The following is a 13371-nucleotide window of genomic DNA, read 5'->3' as shown; positions in this document are numbered from 1 at the left end:
TATGAACATTTGAACATCTTGGCCATGTTRTGTTATAATCTCCACCCGGCACAGCCAGAAGAGGACTGGCCACCCCTCATAGCCTGGTTCCTCTCTAGGTTTCTCCCTAGGTTTTGGCCTTTTTAGGGAGTTTTTCCTAGCCACCGTGCTTCTACACCTGCATTGCTTGCTGTTTGGGGTTTTAGGCTGGGTTTCTGTACAGCACTTTGAGATATCAGCTGGTACGAAGGGCTATATAAATAAATTTGATTTGATGGGTGGGCATGGGAGGGCATAGGCCCACCCACCTGGGAGCCAGGCCTACCCACTGGGGAGCATTTCCCCACAAAAGGGATTTAATATAGACATAAATACTCCTCAGTTTCATCAGCTGTCTGGGTGGCTGGTCTCAGATGATCCCGCAGGTGAAGAAGCCAGGTGTGGAGGTCCTGAGCGGGCGTGGTTACACGTGGTCTGCGGTTGTGAGGCCGGTTGTAAGTATTGCCAAATTCTCTAAAACGGCTGCTTATGGTAGAGAAATTAACATTAAATTCTCTGGCAACAGCTCTGGTGGAAATTCTTGCAGTAAGCATGCCAATTGCACACTCACGCAAAACTTCAGACATCTGTGGCATTGCGTTGTGTGACAAAATGCAAATATTAGAGTGGCCTTTTATTGTTCCTAGCACAAGGTGCACCTGTGTAATGAATATGCTGTTTAATCAGCTTCTTGATATGCCACACCTCTTAGGTGGATGGATTATCTTGGCAAACAAGAATTTCTCACTAAAAGGGATGTAAACAAATTGTGCACAAAATATGAGAGAAACACATTTTATGCGTATGGAACATTTGGGGGATTTTTCATTTCAGCTCAATGAAGCATGGGACCAACACTTTACATGTTACGTTTATATTTTTGTTCAGTATATATTGATGTGGTCATGCAACCACTTAGTGTGGCATAATCACCCTTGTACTGTATAGTCACATGTCAGAGCCACTGTACAGACCTCCTCCTCCTCCTGCTGTTCCTGGTGTAGCTACTGTAGCAGCCTGAAACAATGACAAATTGCACCTCATTTAAATGCAATGAGTTTATGTCCTTTCGCTGGCACTCTGCAATTTACTATCTCATTAGAAATCACATCCCACCTTCTGTTGGTGACAGGCAGCTAAATCACCCTCTGAGTGGTGGAGAGGCAGAGGGATGGAGGGATGGAGGAAAAGGAGAGCTGATATGTTTGAATTGAGATTCTCATCGCTACGTTGCATAATGCTCGTAAAATGCTTATTCGCTTGGCATTTGCAATGCAAACGCAAATAAAATAAACTTTTATTCATCACATGCTTCGTAAACTAAAGGTGTAGACTAACAGTGAAATGCTTACTTACGGGCCCTTCCCAACAATGCAGAGAGAAAAAAATTGAAATTATTGATAAATAATAACAAGAGGAATTAATACACAATGAGTAAAGCTAACTTGGCTATATACATGTGATGAGTCAAAAGAGTTAGTGTAAAAAGGGTCAATGCAGATAGTTAAATAGTTTACCAATAGCTATCCGGACTAACGATTTAGCATTGTAATAGCTTGGGGGTAGGAGCTGTTCAGGGTCCTGTTGGTTCCAAACCTTCTATATTGGTACCGCTTGCTGTGCTGTAGTAGAGAGAACAATCTACGACTTGGGTGGCTGGAGACTTTGAACATGTTTAGGGCCTTCCTCTGATACCACCTGGTATAGGTGTCTTGGATGGCAGGGAGCTTAGCCCCAGTGATGTACTGAGCAGTACGCACACCCTCTGTTGTTGCCATACCAAGCGGTGTTGCAGCCAGTCAAGATGCTATCAATGGTGTAGCTGTAGAACTTTTTGAGGATCTGAGGGCCCATGGTACATCTTTTCAGCCTCCTGAGGGGGGAAAGGCTTTGTCATGCCTTCTTCACGACTGTGTGTGTGGACCATCTTAATTCTTTATTGTGTGGACACCAAGGAACTTGAAGCTCTTGACCCACTCTTGACCCACTCCAATACAGCCTCGTCGATGTGAATGGGGGAATGCTCGACCCTCCGTTTCCTGTAGTCCACGATCAGCTATTTTGTCTTGCTGACGTTGAAGGAGAGGTTGTTGTTGTCTCTGTCGTGTTGTCAGGAAACTTAATGATGGTGTTGTAGTCCTGTGCCACAATGCAGTTGTGGGTGAACAGGGAATACAGGAGGGGACTAAACACACACCCCTGAAGGGCCCCTGTATTGAGGGTCAGCTTGGTGGATGTGTTTTTGCCTACCCTCACCACCTGAGAACAGCTGGTGCTCTCATGCATGGTTCAGTGCTGCTTGCCTCGAAGCGAGCATAGAATGAATTTAGCTCATCTGGTAGGCTTGCGTCACTGGGCAACTCGCATCTGGGTTTCCCTTTGTATTCTGTGATAGTTTGCAAGCCCTGCGCAAATCTGACGAGCATCAGAGCTGGCGTAGTAGGATTCGATCTTAGTCATGTATTTACACTTTGACTGTTTGATGGCTCGTCAGAGGTCATAGCGGGATTTCTTATAAACGTCCAGGGATTAGTGTACCGCTCCTTGAAAGCAGCTGCTCTAGCTTTTAGCTCAGTATGGATGTTGCCTGTAATCTATGGCTTCTGGTTGGAATATCTACGAATGATCCCTGTGAGGACGACGTTGTCAATGCACTTATTAATGAAGTTGGTGACTGATGTGGTAAACTCCTCAATGTTATCACATGAATCCCGGGCCATATTCCAGTCTATGTTAGCGAAACAGTCCTTCATCGGACCACTTCTGCATTGAGCGCGTCACAACATCTTTTCTCCTTCCCCTTTCTGGCACCAAGATGGCAGATATCTCAGCTTGGACGTCGGCCCACCACCTCAAGCTCAACCTCGACAAGTTGGAGCTACTTTGCCTCCCAGGGAAGGCCTTCCCACTCCAAGACCTCTCCATCATGGTGGACAACTCCATGGTGTCCCCCTCCCAGAGTGCAAAGAACCTTGGCGTGACCCTGGACAACACCCTGTCGTTCCCTGCAAACATGAAAGCAGAGACTCACTCATGCAGGTTCATGCTCTACAACATCCTTTGAGCATGACACTACCTCACACTGGAAGCGGCGCAGGTCCTAATCCAGGCTGGAGCCCGCCTGGTGTTCAACCTTCCCAAGTACTCCCCTGTCACCCTGCTCCGCCGCACACTTCACTGGCTTCCAGTCGAAGCTCACATCCACTACAAGACCATGGTACTTGCCTACGGGGCAGCAAGAGGAACTCCCCCTCTCTACCTTCAGGCTATGGTCAAACCCTACACCATAATCCGAGCACTCCGTTCTGCCACCTCTTGCCTCTTGGTTCCTGCTCAGCCCAGTCCAAGCTCTTCTCTGTCCTGGCACCCCAATGGTAGAACCAGCTTCCCCCTGAAGTTAGGACACCAGAGTCCCTACCCATCTCCCGAAAACATCTCAAACCCTACCTCTTCAAAGAGTATCTTAAATAATCCCACAGCACCCCCCCTCGCAACTGCTCCTGTGTCTATGTGTGTCTGTGTCTGTCAGTGTTTGTGTTTGTGTCTGTGCCTGTGCCTGTGTGTATATGTGTGTATGTGTGTCTGTGTGTCTGTGTGTCTGTCTGTGTTTGTGTTTGTGTCTGTGCCTGTGCCTGTGTGTATATGTGTGTATGTGTGTCTCTGTGTGTGTGTGTCTGTGTCTGCGTGCTTTGCTTGTGCACGTGTCAATGTCTTTCGGGTTTATTTCTCTTTGCATGCTATTTTCTCAGACCACTGCAACCACCAGTACAGAGAGTGGAAAAGACATACCATAGTAGGTCTCCCCTTTAACCCCTCTCCTCAAGAAAAAAATACCGTTCTCATGGCAACACAGTACATAAACAACAACAGAACCTACGCTCTCCCCTCCCGCCTCCTTCTTCCCCCCAGCTAGATGATGATGGAGGGTTTTCATCCTCCCATGTTTACGTCTGAAGAACGTAAGGTCACACCTCTACAGTAATGACAGGGAGAACACTCCCTAAACCGTCCTATCACCAAGCACCTACACTGAGTTTAGAAACAGACCCAAACGTTGACAGAGTCCCATGTCAAAATAGTGTTTGCCTGTTACAGGTCCAGGAGAAGTGCATGCTCTCATGCTGAATCCATTGCCTCAATGTTACTTACTTAGTCTTACTCATTTACCCAATGCAAAGTATGATGTACTCAAAGTCAATGCAAAGTAGAATCTCACATTATCAAAACATTCACCTAGTCTGTGCCTCTGGAATGTCACCATACTGTCAGCCCAAATCAAAGCTGTTGTGATGACTCAGAAGCCAGAATAACCTCTAAGGCTTTAGTAATACTCATTGACCAATGCAAAGTATGATGTCCCAAGCCAATGCAAAGTGTATTTGGAACTAGCTAAGGAGAATCATGTCAGCAAAACAGCCACCTTGGCCTACCAGCTCTCACGGTCTCACATCACAATTAGACGTTCATTCATGTTTCTCAAATGTCACATTTCGAAGTTGTTCCTTGCGTCACATTTAAAGTGTTTAAGGTTAAGGTTGACTCCACATTTTTAAGGTTAGGGTTAAGTTCAGGCATTAACTCAGAATTCTTAAGGTTAGGTATTAACTCAGAATGGCTAAGGAAAGAGTTGAAAATATCAAAACTTTCTATCGCTGGATTTTAACTTTCAACCTTTAGGATCAGAGGCAGATGCTAATGCCCATCCACCATCCCCGTCCACAACGCCCTAGCAAAACCCAAACCTACAGCGTTCACTGTTGCACCTAGTGTCTGGTTTCCACGTCATCTCCTGATGTCCTCAGACATGGATGGACGTCGAACGAGTGACCTGGCTGACCTAGTCAATATTTCTCATGCCTTGTTATACAATCCACCTCAGAGCTGTTGTGTTGACTCAGAAGGCTGAGTAACTCCTTAATAACTTCTTATGGCTGCAGGGGCAGTATTGAGTAGCTTGGATGAAAAGGTGCCCAGAGGTGCCCAGAGTAAACTGCCTGCTCCTCAGTCCCAGTTGCTGATATATGCATATTATTATTAGTATTGGATAGAAAACACTCTGAAGTTTCTAAAACTATTTGAATGATGTCTGTAAGTATAACAGAACTCATAAACCTGAGAAAAAAATCCAGCCAGGAAGTGGGAAATCTGAGCTTTGTAGCTTTTCAACTCATCGCCTTTTGAATACACAGTAGGATATGGGTCAGTTTGCACTTCCTACGGCTTACACTAGATGTCAACAGTCTTTAAAACCTTGTCTGATGCTTCTACTGTAAAGTGGGGCCGAAGGAGAGGGGAATGAGTAAGGTCTGCCATGAGCTGACCATGCGCGTTCACATGAGAGGGAGCTCTGTTCCATTGCACTTCTGAAGACAATGGAATTCTCCAGTTGGAACATTATTGAAGATTTATGTTAAAAACATCCTAAAGATTGATTTTTGACATTTATTTTTGACATTTCGTCTGCTTTTAGTGAACGCGCTTCGTGACTTTGGATTTGTTTACCAAACGCGCTAACAAAAGTAGCTATTTGGACATAAATGATGGACAAAACAAACCTTTCTTGTGGAAGTGGGAGTCCTGGGAGTGCATTCCGACGAAGATCAGCAAAGGTAAGTTAAGATTTATAATGCTATTTATGACTTTTGTTGACTCCACAATTTGGCAGGTAACTGTATGGCTTCCTTTTGTGGCTGATTGCTGTTCTCAGATTATTGAATATTGTGCTTTTGCCGTAAAGCTTTTTTGAAATCTGACACAGCGGTTGCATTAAGAACAAGTGTATCTTTAATTCTATGTAAAACATGTATCTTTCATCAAAGTTTATGATGAGTATTTCTGTTATTTGATGTGGCTCTCAGCAATTTCTCCGGATATTTTGGAGGCATTTCTGAACATGGCGCCAATGTAAACGGAGGTTTTTGGATATGAATATTAACTTTATCGAACAAAACATATATGTATTGTGTAACATGAAGTCCTATGAGTGTCATCTGATGAAGATCATCAAAGGTTAGTGATGAATTTTATCTCTATTTCTGCTTTTTGTGACTCCTGTCTTTGGCTGGAAAAATGGCTGTGTTTTTCTGTGATTTTGCGGTGACCTAACATAATCGTTTGTGGTGCTTTCGTTGTAAAGCCTTTTTGAAATTGGACACTGTGGTGGGATTAACAAGAACTGTATCTTTAAAATGGTGTGAAATACTTGTATGCTTGAGGAATTTTAATTATGAGATTTCTGTTGTTTGAATTTGGCGCCCTGCACTTTCACTGGCTGTTGTCATATGGATCCCGTTAAACGGGAAAGTTAATTTCCTTGCTGAGACTGTTACTGACAGATACCATGTACCATGTAAAACATCAAATAATGCATGCAGAGCAGAAATAGGCAGATACCCGCTAATTATCAAAATCCAGAAAAGAGCCATTAAATTCTACAACCAGCTAAAAGGAAGCGATTCCCAAACCTTCCATAACAAAGCCATCACCCACAGAGAGATGAACCTGGAGTCCCCTAAGCAAGCTGGTCCACAAACAAACCCCACAGAGCCCTAGGACAGCAACACAATTAGACCCAACCAAATCAGGAGAAAAAAAAGATAATTACACATTGGAAAGAATTGACAAACGAAAAAACAGAGAAAACTAGAATGCTATTTGGCCCTAAACAGAGAGTACACAGTGGCAGAGTACCTGACCACTGTGACTGACCCACATTTAAGGAAAGCTTTGACTATGTACAGACTCAGTGAGCATAGCCTTGCTATTGAGAAAGACCACAGAAGGCAGACCTGGCTCTCAAGAGAAGACAGGCTATGTGCACACTGCCCACAAAATGAGGTGGAAACTGAACTGCACTTCCTAACCTCCTGCCAAATGTATGACCATATTAGAGACACATATTCCCCTCAGATTACACAAAACCCAAAAGAATTTCCGAAAACAAACCCGCGATTTTGATAAACTCCCATATCAACTGGGTTGAATCACAGTGTGCATCACAGCAGCAAATGTGACCTTGTTGCCACAAGAAAAGGGCAACCAGTGAATAACAAACTACCATTGTAAAATTACAACCCTTATTTACTGTATTTATTTATTTTCCCATTTGCAGCACCAATCGTTACAAACCACTAATATATACCATATATGACATTTGTAAATGTCTCTATTCCTTTTTGAACTTTTTGTGAAGTGTAAAATGTTTACTGTTCATTTTCAATTGTTTTTTTCACTTTTTGTTTATTATCTATTTTCACTTGCCCTTGGCAATGTAAACACATGTCTTCCCATGCCAATAAAGCCCTTTGAAAATTGAATTGAAAGAGAGAGGGAGAGAGAGAGGGAAAGAGAGAGAGACAGAATCACTAAACAATACATACTGTCTATGGCATATATTTCCCCATATCAAATAAAGCCCTTGAATTGAATTGAGAGAGAGAGAGAGAAGAGAGAGAGCTTTGAAATGTCCTTTATCTTTTTTGGAACTTTTTGTAAGTGTAATGTTTACTGACATTTTTTCATTGTTCTTATTTCACTTTTGTTTATTATCCATTTCACATGCTTTTGGCAATATAACATGATGTTTCCTATGCCAATAAAGCCCTTATGTAAATTGAATTGTGGGTGGTGGTGTGTGTTGTGTGCTGTGGTGTGTGTGGGTGTGTGTGTGTGTGTGTGTTGTGTGTGTGTCGTGTGTGTGTGTGTGTGTGTGTGTGTGTGTGTGTGTGTGTGTGTGCGTGCGTGCGTGCGTGCGTGCGTGCGTGCGTGCGTGCGTGCGAAGTGAGTGAGAGAGAGAGAGGTGTCAAACTCACAGAGCACACATACACTACACAGCTGGACTAGGGATAGCCAATACAGCCGCAAAACAAAACATACAACACCATGGTGGGATATGGCCCAGGAAGGCCAGGGAAGAGAAGTTGGGGTTGGGGGAGCAAAATCAGACAACACAGAGGGGTGGGAATCACGTGGGAGGGAGGGGGCAGTGAGGGTGGGGGTTAGTGGAGGCTTGGAAAAGAGGTTGAGTGTGGTATTCCTGGTGTCCACAGGGTCCTGGGAAACTTTTGACTTTGTGTTCACTTCACACTTGTCTCTCTCTCTGTGTGTGTGTGTGTGTGTGTGTGTTGTGTGTGTGTTGGTGTGTGTGTGTGTGTGTGTGTGTGTGGTGTGTTGGTGTGTGTGTGTGTGGTGGTGTGTGTGTGTGTGTGTGTGGTGTGTGTGTGTGTGTGTGTGTGTGGTGTGTGAATGTGTATGTGAATGTGTATGTTGTGGTGTGTGTGGTGTTTGTCTCACGTGTGTGTGTGAATGTGTTTGTGTGTTTGTGTGTGTTTGTCTCACGTGTGTGTGTGTGTGTGTTTGTGTGTTTGTGTGTTTGCGCGTGTAAGTGCACTCAATGTGTGTGTGTGTGCGTTTGTGTGTTTGTTTACAGTATGTGAGTGTGTGTGAGTATATGTGTAGAGAGAGAGGGGTACGATACATCCTGGGTCATTATCATGTTCCTGTCACTCGCTTTGGGATGAAGCTCTGGAATGTGGGACCCTGGTGTGATATTTCTTTGGATAATGTGGGACCAAAACAAAGTGTTCTGCCAAACATGTGACAGGTACTGTGTTTGTCTACTGTCCTATATGTGTAAGGGCTATTTGAGAGGTGACGGGAAAAACAACCACACTGACCCCTAAGAGAAAAAACCCATTCACTGGTCTCCTGCTGGACTTAGTTCAGCGGACTCTACAGTACTGGTGTATATCAGGTGTTGTTTAAGATTGAGAGCAACATAATATGGGGTTGCAACAAGCACCATTGCCCAATGAATTTAGCTAACCCAACCACAGGTTATGTCATGACTAAAACAAAATCATGATGTGGTTTTAGGGAATGCCTTGCATTAATGTTAGAATTACCCAGAGAGGCAAAACACACCTGCAGAGGCAGACTCTCTGGTAAATTAGTGGTGTTGATCTGGTGGGTGTGTGTGTTGTGTGTGTGTTGTGTGTGGTATGGTGGATTAGGTGGTGATCTCAGAGGATTACGCTGCATTCCTCCTTGGTCCAGTGGTTAAAACATTAACACCACCTATACAGCACCATTACACTGTTAACACATCACATCAGGCCTCAACACACACACACACACACACACACACACTGTTGGGGATGAATCAGAATGAGTTGGGTAACATAGATAAGATGTTTTATTTTCATCATATGCTTGTGAGATACTTGTCATTAAAATCTTTCTCTTTGTCTATAGGGTTGGTAGTTGCAGTTATCACTTCTCAGCTAGGGCTTAGTCACATTAGGGCGCAGAGAGGGGAGAGGTCAGGCTTGTCTTCATATGTCAATGTAACTATTCCTAAACCATGGGAAGGGATGGCGTTATTAATGGGGAACCATTGTCACTATCTCATACAATGTCTGTACGCCAGTCACTCCCTACTTTTCTCATTGGGGGAAAGAGTATGGCTGTGTCTGGAACCATTGTATTTCCCCTCTGAGGTTGCCTTTATCTTGACCTAGTATTTGACCTAAGAGGCTCACTGTCTGATTTTGAGTTTGTCCAGGTTTGGGAATATCTAGAAATGACAATTGATATATGTGCCATTGGATGAGGTAATGTTTTTGGATAGACAGTGAAGTATCAAGCATGAGATTTAAACCTTGTCTTGGGAGATCAAACTGGAACGATGATTTTAGCTGATGCTGTTTTTACGGCGATAGGATTAACTCCTCTTTCGGGTAAAGGATTCTTGTAAGTGAGAGGGTTGTATCTTGGCTTATAAATGAAACTAAGAAAATTGTTTTGTAAGCACTCTCAGAGAATTCATTTATAGATACTGAATTGATCTGAGAGTCATTAAAGGGCTTTGGTTGAAGCTTGTATATATATTAAAAATGAATATATAATTTAACTCTGACTTGTGTGTGGTGTGCTCTCTCATCTCTCTTATTGAGTAAACAGGAAATTATACCACGACATCACCAACACACCACAAGACGACACACACAACACACAACACACACACACACACACACACACCACACACACACACAACAACAGCACACACACACACACACTTACACACACACACACACACACACACAATGCACACACACACACACACACACACACAACACACACACACACAACAGTTACCACATCACATCAACTCAGCACAGCACCATTGCAGGTACCTGCAAGATTCACCTGTTGACCCATATAGTAATAAAACAACTTGCCACAAATGTGGGACCGGCAGACAAACTGACATCAAGCGTCAGGCAGGATGAGATGGGCAGTTGAATATGAGAGGAGCCAGGGTTAGTGAAGGAGGTGAGGGGCAGGAGGCTCCATTCATGACTGGTGTCAGATTACATTATTTATTTACCTTTATTTAACTAGGCAAGTTCAGCTGAAGAACAAATTCTTATTTACAATACGGCCTACCCCGCGCAAATCCGGAACAATGCTGGGCCAATTGTAGCGCCGCCCTATAGATCTCCCAATTACAGCTGGTTGTGATACAGCCTGAATCGAACAGGGTGTGTACGTGATGCTCAAGCACTGAGACTACAGTGCCTTAAGACTGCTGCAAGGAGCCAATCGGGAGCCCCCTAGGATGTGTTGTTTTGTTGGCTACCAGCCTCGCTCACTTCAATTATCTCCAGATGTGTGGTATACTGGTATCAACACTGAGACAGTTGTCATATTTTCCCTACCACCACAGAGTTTTTAACAGTTTACCAAACGACACATAACATTTCTCATTTTCTCCCTAAAGCACTGAACCTCCCTCCCTGTTTATATATGAGTGTGTGTGCATTGTGTGTGTGTGTGTGTGTGTGTGTGCTGTGTTGTTGTGTGTGCTGTGTGTGTGTGTGTGTGTGTGTGTGTGTGTGTGTGTGTGTGGTGTGTGTGTGTGTGTGTTGGGTGTGGTGTGTGTGTGGTGTGTGTGTGTGTGTGTGTGCGTGTAATGGCTGCTTTATGACTGATTGCTTTATGCAAACTTTGTGCCAGGAGCACAGGACACTGCAAAGTGGTTGCGCTGTTAATTTCTTTCGCACTGGACTGGCCAGGTCAACATTTAACATTAAGCAGACCTAGAGAGAGAGAGAGAGGAGCTGGTAGTCCCCATCCACCAAAACTACCAAGGTGTGAAACAGGGAAGGGACTCAGGGGGAATGCTAATTTGGTATAGAGGCAGACCCTAACTCACTCCATTAAATTAATCAAAGCAGGACCATTTTACATTTGGCTGAATTCCAAAAGGAAATTAATCTTAACAGAGAAAAATGTTCCTCCTGTTGTGCAACCTATATCCGCCCCACTAGAATCCCCATACTTTAAATAAAGACAGCTCTCCATCCTGGAGGGGAAATCAATCATTTCGCAGGCCCAGGGACATGTATTAGTCTGTGCGACCTAATGCCAGAACTGGACCAGAACCTGACACCCTCAGCACACAGGGGGGAAAACACCTGCCTGCAGGTGACAGCATCCCCCCCATATGGCCCCCTAGGCACAACTATGACAACATAACCAAAAAAAACGCGGTCACAACTCCTGCCAGCTCTGTTTTTTTCGCACGCTGGGTATGGTCACATAGTCAATGGTAGGCTTCGAGGGACTCTATGTTAGGTTTCACTATAGTCATCTCTTGGCAGTGCACTGTAGACTACTTATCATGACCTCAAACAAGAGTCTCTCAGAGCGTTTTCAAGTCCAGCCACTGAGCACCCCATATCAGCCACAAGCAAAATCACAGTCTACTTGAAACAGAAGCAATACCAATCATGAGGCTCAAGCCAAAAGGAACTGAGTAAACATTAAGAAATGCTATAGATGGACAGAGATGCCCAGTTTGGAAACCTACCAAAAACACAATAGGCAACAGCAATTCAATCCTTCTTAGACAACTTCCTGGTAAAATGTCCCTGCAATAGTGAAGGTATAAACTTGGCAGTTTAGAAAATCTTAAACAGTATATTTGACCTCTCTCAGCTTTCCCCTATCAAATCTAAAAATCACCCCCCCCCCTCAAATAGAAAAACCGAAAGAACAATGAACAACAATTGACCAAAGATGTTTGAAAAGACATGCAAAATCTAAGAAATAATTGAGAAACCTGTCCAACCAAAAACAAAAGACCCGGAAACCTGCAGTCTACGCCTTCCACTATGGTGAATGTCCACGAAAACAATACAGAAATACACTACGGAAAAAAGAAGGAACAGCACGTCAGAAAATTCAGCTCAATGTAATTGAAGACTCCATAGACTCTAACCCAATCTGGGGAAAATTGGAAAACACTAAACAAACAACAACACGAAGAATTATCTATCCAAAATGGAGATGTATGGTTAAAAACCACTTCTCCAATCTTTTTGCTCTATAACAAAGAATAAAGTAGCAAAAACATATACATTGATTCAAATACAAATCCTAGAATCAAAACTATTAAAGACTACCAGAACCCACTGGATTCTCCATATTTACCTTGAATGGGTTACAGGACAAAATAAAAACCCTCCAACCCAAAAAGGCCTGTTTGCTGATTGATGGTATCCTTATGAAATGATCAAAATATACAGACAACAAATCCAATTGGCTATACTAAAACTCTTTAACCATCGTCCTTAGCTCTGGCATCTCCCCAATATTTGGAAACCAACGAACTGATCCCCCAATCCACAAAAATGGAGACCAAATTTGACCCCAATAAACTTTACCGTGGAATATGCGTCAACAGTAAACCCTTGCGGAAAATCCTCTGCCATATCATAACAGCAGACTCGTACATTTCCTCAATGAAAACAATTACTGGCAAAATGTTCAAAATTGGCTTTTACCAAATACCGTACAAACAGGACCATGTATTCACCCTACACACCCTAATTGACAACCAAACAAAACCAAAACAAAGGCAAAGTCTTCTCATGCTTTGTTGATTTTCAAAAAAGCCTTCGACTCCAATTTGGCATTGAGGGTCTGCTATACAAATTGATGGAAAGTGGTGTTGGGGGTAAAACATACGACATTAATAAAATCCATGATACACAAACAACAAAGTGTGCGGTTAAAAATTGCAAAAAACACACACATTTCTTCACACAGGGTCGTGGGGTGAGACAGGGGATGCAGCTTAAGCCCCACCCTCTTCAACAATATATCAACGAATTGGCGCGGGCACTAGAACATCTGCAGCACCCGGTCGCACCCTACTAGAATCCGAAGTTCAAATGTCTACTGTTTGCTTGATGATCTGGTGCTTCTGTCACCAACCAAGGAGGGCCTACAGCAGCCACCTAGATCTTCTTTGCACAGATTCTGTCAGAAAACCTGGATCTCTCTCTT

The sequence above is a fragment of the Salvelinus sp. IW2-2015 genome, linkage group LG4q.1:29 (genome assembly GCF_002910315.2).
Source record: "Salvelinus sp. IW2-2015 linkage group LG4q.1:29, ASM291031v2, whole genome shotgun sequence".
Taxonomy (NCBI): Eukaryota; Metazoa; Chordata; class Actinopteri; order Salmoniformes; family Salmonidae; genus Salvelinus; species Salvelinus sp. IW2-2015.
Note: the sequence above shows the minus strand (reverse complement) of the source record.